The following is a 9,177-nucleotide window of genomic DNA, read 5'->3' on the forward strand; positions in this document are numbered from 1 at the left end:
GAGCGGAATGGGGCGCTCTGCGGAACTCACGGACTTCAAACGTGGTCAGGTGACTGGGTGCCACGTGTTATATGTCTGTACGCGAGATTTTCAAACTCCTAAACGTCCCAAGGTCCACTGTTTCCGATGTGATAGCGAAGTGGAAACGTGAAGGGACACCTACAGCACAAAAGTGTACAGGTCGACCTCGTTTGTTCACTGACAGAGACCGCCGACAGTTGAAGAGGATCGTAATGTGTGATAGGCAGACATCTATACAGATCATCACACAGGAATTCCAAACTGACAGTCAGGCGGGAGGTGACAAAACTTCGATTTTATCGTCGAACGGTTGCTCATGAGCCACACATCACACCAGTAAATGCCAAACGACGCCTCGCTTGGTGTAATGATCGTAAACATTGGACGATAGTACAGTGGGAAAACGTTGCGTGGAGTGATGAATCATGTACACAATGTGGCGATCCGATGGCAGGGTGTGGGCATGGCGAATGCCTGGTGAACGTCATCTACCAGCGTGTGTAATCCCAACAGTAAAATTCGGAGGCTGTGGTGTTATGGTGTGGTCGTGTTTTTCATGAAGGGGGCTTGCACCTCTTTGTTGTTTTGCTTGGCACTAACACAGTACAGACCTACATTGATGTTTTAAGCACCTTCTTGCTTCCAACTGTTGAAGACCAATTCGGGGATGGCGACTGCATCTTTCAAAACAATCGAGCACGTGTTAAGAATGCACAGCATGTGGCGGAGTGGTTACACGACAATAACATCCCTGAAATGTACTGGCCTGCACGGAGTCCTGACGTGAATCCTACTGAACACCTGTGGGATGTTTTGGATCCCCGACTTTTTGCCAGGCCTCACCGACCGACATCGATACCTCTCCTTAGTGCAGTAGTCCGTGAAGAATGGGCTGCCATTCCCCAAGAAACGTTCCAGCACCTGATTGACCGTATGCCTGCGAGAGTGGAAGCTGTCATCAAGGCTAAGCGTGGGCCAACACCGTACTGGATTCCATCATTACCGATGGAGGGCGCCACGAAGTTGTCATTTTCAGGTGTCCTGACGCTTTTGATCACAGAGTGTACTTATCCTCCGTAGCATGCTTGCTAGTACTATAGCTTCCTGTTATGGTCACCTAAAAATAAGGAAAATGATTTCGAGATTTTCGTAATTTGGAGGTAATGACTCAGAATGTAGTGAGTAAATTTTATCTGCAGATGTAAACTGCTCGAGATGTGTGTATATTCAAACGGATTGACTGACAATATATTCTCAAACTTCCGAATTTATCCAGTGTTTGTCTCAGATATATTGCCAACCCTTCACATTATCACTACGACATTAACTCTTCATTATTCTGTGTCTTGATATTAATCAAAACATAAAACGCCAGATACCCCACTTGCAGCTGCTCTGCTAGAATTTGATCTTTGTGGTACTTACCTATGATAAGTAACTTTCCCTCTCTTTATTTTTTGTTTTCTGTCGTTCCTTAGTAACTTCCATAGTATGATTCATGGAGATTGATTTGCTTATGCAAGTAAATAGAAAGCTGTTTGTTTTTGCGACAACCGATCGCTTCTTTTTTATTTATAAAGTATCTTCAGTGGCCTGTAATACATGTCTGTTTTATGCAGCTCATAAATACATTATATAACGTTTACAGATACGTTGCCATTTCACAGTTTATCGTTATTCTCTTATTCTTTACCAAGAAACTACTTTTTGGACCGCAAGTTAAAATAAATCTACTTTCGATTTTGTGCTCTTGCTATTCCACATGTGGCGTCCGGGAAGTTGTACTCAGTTGCCCTGCGTAGGGCAGGATATCCTATTTTCAGCGTTTTCCAACACATTTCAATTGAACACCTAACATTCACTGCATGCTTGCGCGCGCGCTTGTGTGTGGTGTGTGTGTGTGTGTTTGTTACTGTACCTGCTATTGCCAAGTGTCGCTGTGTGATTCTCGGTCATCTTTTATTTGTGTTGCAGTGTCTGTCTGCAGTTGATATTCGCCTGTTTTCCTATGTGGTTGCTTCTGTAATTGTGCGTGATGGGGTCTGTTCTGGGAAAGGAAGGTATTTTAAGTGGAGGGCATCCCAAATAAATTCCTTAAAAAATATCATTAAGTGTTTGTGTTGGGGAGACTTAGAGAGTTATTTACTCTGGTTATGTTCTACAACTCTTTTTGTTATTGATTTAGTGGCTAACATGATCAATGAGTTTTACATATTTTGATTTGGTCATTTATTACTTTCTTATTCATTAATAGGGCTCTTTGTATTTCAGTTCCAGATAAAAGAAACACACAAGATCTGGAAGACTGAAAATAGAAACCCACCTAACTGAACAACCAATAAATCGTGGCTATGAATAATCTAAAATGAAAGAGTATATAAAAATTATCAGAATGAACAGTCACAACAGAAAGCTTCCAACATTACAGGAAAACTTTCACGTACATGGTGTCTTTGAAATGAACAAAAACACAATAACAAACACAAGGAATTCTACCTTTACGTTACACGAGCATTTGAGAATGTAGTGGGTGTTTTGGGAAATGGTAGTACCCCAAGAGCAACACGCAGTACGAAGGTGCAAATACACTTCCTCCAAGTGCAACGCAAACAGGAGACATTAGTGCTACGAGAGTACATGAAATCACAAAACGCTGTACGCTCCTGAGATAAGTTTAAACTCGTGAAAAGAACTTCAATATTTTTATTTGAAAAGAGCATCCGATTTTACAAGGTTATATCTTTTCCATGCTTGCCCGTATAGCCTTATGGCACTTTTCACAGTTACGTTTAGGAACAGATTTGCTTTTACCTTTTACAAATGTTCAATGTGCTCTCCATCAGACGCATGACGCTTTTTAGACGATATTTTTGGAAGCATGTCTGTTGTTACACACTCTAAGTTGTAAGGTGAGACACAGAGGCGCAACAATTAACGAACCTCCACATCAACAAAAATCATATGCCGTGAGGTCAGGCGACGTCGGATGTTAATGGTCGAACTTAACGACCATGCATCCAAAAAAGTTCGATCTATCGTTGTGGCAGTTCGCTTTTAAAAGATGCTCGATATAAAATGTTGCTGCAGTCTTACTTCGTCCTGTTGAAAAATTAAATTTTCAGAGTGTTCTTGCAGTTGCGGATGATGTCCGATCACTAACTCATTGTCCGCTCCCGGTAGCTGAGTGGTCAGTGCGGCAGAATGTCAGTCCTAAGGGCCCGGGTTCGATTCCCGACTGGGTCGGAGATTTTCTCCACTCAGGGACTGGTTGTTGTGTTGTCCTAATCATCATCCTTTCATCCCCATCGACGCGCAAGTCGCCGAAGTGGCGTCAAATCGAAAGACTTGCACCCGGCGAACGGTCTACCTCATGAGAGGCTCTAGTCACAGGACTAACGCATCATATTACATGATCCCTACAACCACCTTTTCGGCAGAAGAGAACGGATCGTAGGTCTTTTCTCCTAAAGCGGAACCAAACGCACGAAGCTTTCGATTGTCCCACTCTCTCTCTCTCTCTCTCCCTCTCTCTCAGGCTCAACTATGATATAACGCTGTCGTGTTCTCGAAATCATTACGTTGTGCTGGTCACATTTCCTCTTAAACAGAAGGTAGTTTCACAGCTGAAAACTAAACATGAAAGGAAATTCTTAGCTTCCACTTCCACTCCCAGAATGAATTCACGAGACTGTAGGCATTCTTGTTCACCACTACCATGAATGGCCTGTAGTAACTGAATCCTGTACGGTTTGAAACACAAACTTCGCCGCGGAATTATCTAGTAACGGTTGAAGTGGAAATCTCACAATCAGAATACGACTCTACTACACTGGTGGGCCGGCCGGAGTGGCCGAGCGGTTCAAGGCGCTACAGTCAGGAGCCGTGCGACCGCTACGGTCGCAGGTTCGAATCCTGCCTCGGGCATGGATGTGTGTAATGTACTTAGGTTAGTTAGGTTTAAGTAGTTCTAAGTTCTAGGGGACTGATGACCTCAGAAGTTGAGTCCCATAGTGCTCAGAGCCATTTGAACCATTTTTTACACTGGTGGGCGAAACGTAGGGACGAATGCAGGCTAACTGTCGCATGGTGCGCCAAGTAACATGGCTCTATGAAACTGGGACCATGCCTACAAAGAACTGCTACAGGGTAGTACAGTACAGAAGGTAACTGAAATAAATATGAAACTAGACTGACAGAAATGACACTTTTATTCAAAAGCAAAAATTTCACCGACACCGATGTTAACGCTGATTCCCTGGATATTACAAAAGGCGGGACGTGACTCTTAATACGGCGTGTGATCACCGCTGACAGCAATGTATGCTGTACGACGTGCTCCCATGCTGCCCACAAAGCTGGTGAGGGCCTCTTGTGGTATGGAGTTCCATTCCTCCACAAGCGCGAGTGGCAAATGATGGATGGCCGTTCGTCCTTTTGGACGTACTGCAACAGGTTTCCACACTGTTTTCCACATGTGCTCAGTGGGATTTAAATCGGGGGAATGGGCAGGCCAGCCCATTTTCCAAATATACCCTCGTTCACGTGCGCTGATCGAAGCGGTCGAGCGTTGTCATCCATAAAAAAGTGAGCGGGTGCGGGTAGCACTCGCATATTGAGGGTTCCGTACAAACTTAATCATGCATATACGCAGTTCATTCACTTCAAGAATAGAGATTCTCGATGATTTTTGCCTATTACCGACACTGATACTGGCTAGATATCGATACCAGGGATTCCAAGACTTCCGACAGCGATTTAATTTCAAGTTGTCAGTCCAAAAACAAAGAGAAGAGACATGTTTTTCGCTTAATATTATTACAGATCAATAATTATCTGATTTTTTCCATCTAAAACCTTTCTCCTTATCAAATTTCATGATTCTACGTTAAGGGAAGTACCGTGTATGTTTTAATGATTTAGTTAGTGAGTATCAAAATATGTGACATAAGTGACCGTTTCTTTTGATTGCACTGACTTACAAGCGTCACTTTTTTACTTCGCCAAGGCACTGTAGACCTTAATATGTGACATAAATTTTAATATCAGTGATAAGATTCGTTGATGAATTGCTGTTCTCGGTGAAAGTGAAAAACAATTACAGGCTCTGTTGAATGGAATGAACAGTCTAACGAGTAGAGAATATGGATTGAGAGTAAATCGCAGGAAGGCGAAAGTAATGAGAGGTAGCAGAAATGAGAACAGCAAGAAACTTAACAGTAGACGAAACTAAAAAGTGGACAAATTAAGGACTTCTACTGCACAGCCAGCAAAATAACCAATGACGGACTCAGCAAAGAGGACATCAAAGGCAGACTAGCAAACAGGGTGTTCCTGGCCAATATAGGTCTTAATTTGAGGAAGAAGTTTCTGAGAATGTATGTTTGGAGCACAGCATTGTATGGTATTGAAACATGAAATGTGGGAAAACCGGAACAGAGGGGAATCGAAGCAATTGAGATGTGATGCTACAGAAGAAAGTTGAAAATCAGGTGGAATGATAAGGTAAGGAATGTGGAGATTCTCCGCAGAGTCGGAGAGGAAAGGAATATATGGTAGAACAACACTATAATGAATGAAAAACGCTAGTCTGCTTTTGTTCTGTAGTGTTACTTTTATTGTATTAATCAGTTTTCAGCGTATGGGGCCATCTTCAGACATTTACTGACTATTGACACCAAAGAAGTTACAATGTTTGAAAACAACATTGAAAGAGAAGTTACACATCTAGATTGAAGCAAAAACATAGAGTAAATAACATCTTTGACTGTGTGGGGGTAATTCATAGTAGAAAGTAAAAAGTTGATCAGTAAATAGATAAAAATGGAGTAAACAAGAAAAAAACATTAACACAAAATAGGAACAGAGTACTAATTTATTTTATTTTATTGGTTTTGTTTGTTAATATAAACTGTTATGTAGGCTTGCTGTTTTTTTGTGTTAAGGTGTTTTCCCCTTTACTCTATTTATATTTATTTACTGTTCAACTTTTTACTTTTTATATTGCATTACCACCACAGTGTCAAAGATGTTATTTTCTGTACGCGTCTGATTCAATCTAGATGTGTAGATTCTCTTCCAATGTTGTTTACAAACATTGTAACTTCTTTGGTAATAATAATCAGTAAATGTCTGAAGATGGCCTTGTAAGCCGAAAGCCGGTTAACACAATAAAAGTAATACTGTAGAACAAAAGCAAACGACGAGCCTGCGACCGTAGCGGTCGCGCGCTTCCAGACTGAAGCGCCTAGAACCGCTCGGCCACTCCGGTCGGCCTTTCGGAGGTCAGTACACCCATCCAATATTATTCCTCGCCACGCAATAATACCTGGCCCATCAAAACCATTACGTTAGACAGTGGTTGTGGGTACATTAAGTGCTCCCACTTCTCGCCATATGAGGGTACGTTTAGAATCACTAAGACTGAGCCTGCTCTCTTGCGAGAAGACCAGGCGACCTCACTCGTTGTTGGTCAGTCGCTATGCTTTAGAGACTACCACAAATGTTGCTGCCCACGTGCGGCAGTACAACGCACTGACCACCAGCAAGAGACATATCTCCATGCCGTGCCACTGTGAATCATGAGACGGCGCGTCTTGCAGTACTGTTAAATGTAGTTGCAACTGCACCCGCTGTTAGACGTTTGTCCCTTTTTGCATAGACACATAAAAAAAAGTTTTGCATCACCCTAGTTCCCAGAACTCCTGAAGATAGACGTTGACTGTGGATATTGTGTCACAGACACAATCCCTTTGACTATTCAGAGATGTCACTAAGCCTGCCCAAAAATGTAAACAACCAGGCATGAGCAGCGCCTATTAGACGGAGGATGACCAACAGCCAGTCAATTCCAGTCAATCCACCAGAAAGGAAGTTCACGGCTCGTGTTGTCTGTAGTTCAACCATGCCTAGACAGTCAATACCGCAGATCGATCGCGTCCGCATTGTTACTTCGGGCCAGGAAGGGCTCTCTACAAGGGAAGTGTCCAGGTGTCTCGGAGCGAATCAAAGTGATGTTGTTCGGACATGGAGGAGATACAGACAGACAGGAACTGTCGATGACATGCCTCGTTCAGAGCGCTCGCGGGCTATTACCGCTACCTAGTCTCTTCGAAAAACGTCAGCAGGGAGCCTGTAGTATGCAATCGCAAAGCAATGTGTCACCTAGTCAGTGTGAGGGTGCGGGGACTACAGTAAAGTGGCAGCAGGGCATTAGTTACAAGCTACCTACGGATTATGTCTCGGAGGAACCCTGACAGCAACGCCATCCTGTTGAATAACGCTTTTCGTGCAGTCACAAAAGGTCGTGGTGCGCAACATCACTCTCGTAAATGGCTTCCTTCTTAATGACATCGCTCGACTAGAATGTCCAGCATATTCTCCAGACATAAACCTCATCGAACATGCCTGGGTAGATTGAAACGGGCTGTTTATGGACACCGTGACTCACCAACCATTGAGGGATCTACGCCGAATCTCCGTTGAGGAGTGGGACAATCGGGACGAACAGTGCCTTGCCCACAACGAATATGCCTTGCCACAATATGCCACAACGAATATAGGCATGCATCAATGCAAGTGGACGTGCTACTCGGTGTTAGAGGTACCGGTGTGTACAGCAATCTGGAACACCACCTCTGTATGGTGGTACAAGATGCAATGTTTGGTTTTCATGAACAATAAAAAGGGCGGAAATGATATTTATGTTGATCTCTATTCTAATTTTCTGTAAAGGTTCCTGAACTCTCGGAACTGAGGTGATGCAAAACATTTTGATGTGTGAATTACATAATTTGATCGTCATCTGCTACCGTAGTTGGCCATGGTCAACCAGTTTCTCTCCTTCGCACAGAGTGTCTGTGGTGCATGATGCTTCCTAAGTTCACAGTTCTGTGAGCAATATTAAACTCCTTGGCTCACCTCGGCAGATTTTGTCTTTCTTCCAGTTTACCGATGATTCGTCCTCGTATGAAGTCGTCCGGATGAGTCTCCGGGCCATGTTGTTATGAAGAGAACCACCACAGAGAACCGTATTTGCTCGCTGATTCGTACACTGTCTTTTCCCGTTCCTTCTACCGTCTCGTTTTCTGAGACCGGCCTCATTTGGTGCCATAATCACTCTGACATCTGACATCAGGTTTTTGTGCACAACTGGGAGACCTCTGGAATCAAGCTCATTTCCACCGAGTAGTTAATAAACCTATGTTATGTTACTGTTTATGTCTCGGTCTTAAGTTTTGAAGAGCAGTGTACGACCATCAGACGTAAACGCTGTAGCGGATCTGTGAGGAGCAATGCACCCGCTTGAACCAAGAAAACGGGAAAAATCTCGTGTCGCACACGCAAGTCCTTTGTTTTGTCAGAGCAGCGAAGATAACAGGAAATCAAAGGGGTGATGGGGCATCCAAAAAGTATTTAGTGTGGTCGTGTTGACGAAACCGACATGTTTCTAACCGGGCGGCATCGTAAATATGTCACAAAATTTCTCCGAATGTCAAACTCATTATCTTTTGTCGAATACGCTGCAGCCCGTCTGCAAATCCGAGAGCTTTTCATCGGTAGTATATGCCGGAAAAGCCTACATTCGCACAGGTTGTAATGTTATTTGCTCTACGTAATACAAGAGACACTTATTTTTCTGTTGTTGTATGAGTCCTCGCGACGTTGTGATGTATTACCAAATTTTGAGCCGGCCATTGTGACCGAGCGGTTCTAGGCGCTTCAGTCCAGAACCGCGCTGCTGCTACGGTCGCAGGTTCGAATCCTGCCTCGGGCGTGGATGTGTGTGATGTCCTTAGGTTAGTTAGGTTTAATAGCTCTAAGTCTAGGGGACTGATGTCCTCAGATGTTAAGTCCCATAGTGCTCAGAGCCATTTGAACCTTTTTGAACCAAATTTTGCGAAATGCATATGGTTGAAATAAATATCTTAATAATTTGTTTTCATAGTTGATGGCGTCAGATTACATCCTGTTCGTAGCTGCGCGAATACGAATGGCTCACACTACACAAACTTGATATGCGTTTACCGATATTGTTGGCGTGTGTGGGGACATCCTATAGACTGTGGACCGAAGGTTTCGCATATTTCTTTACGGATCATAAGTCGCCGTTTCAAAGTTGGAAGCCCAGCGTTCTCCGTGCAGTTTGCCCTTGAGGCA

This window comes from Schistocerca serialis, chromosome 9 (assembly GCF_023864345.2).
Source record: "Schistocerca serialis cubense isolate TAMUIC-IGC-003099 chromosome 9, iqSchSeri2.2, whole genome shotgun sequence".
NCBI classification, from domain to species: Eukaryota; Metazoa; Arthropoda; class Insecta; order Orthoptera; family Acrididae; genus Schistocerca; species Schistocerca serialis.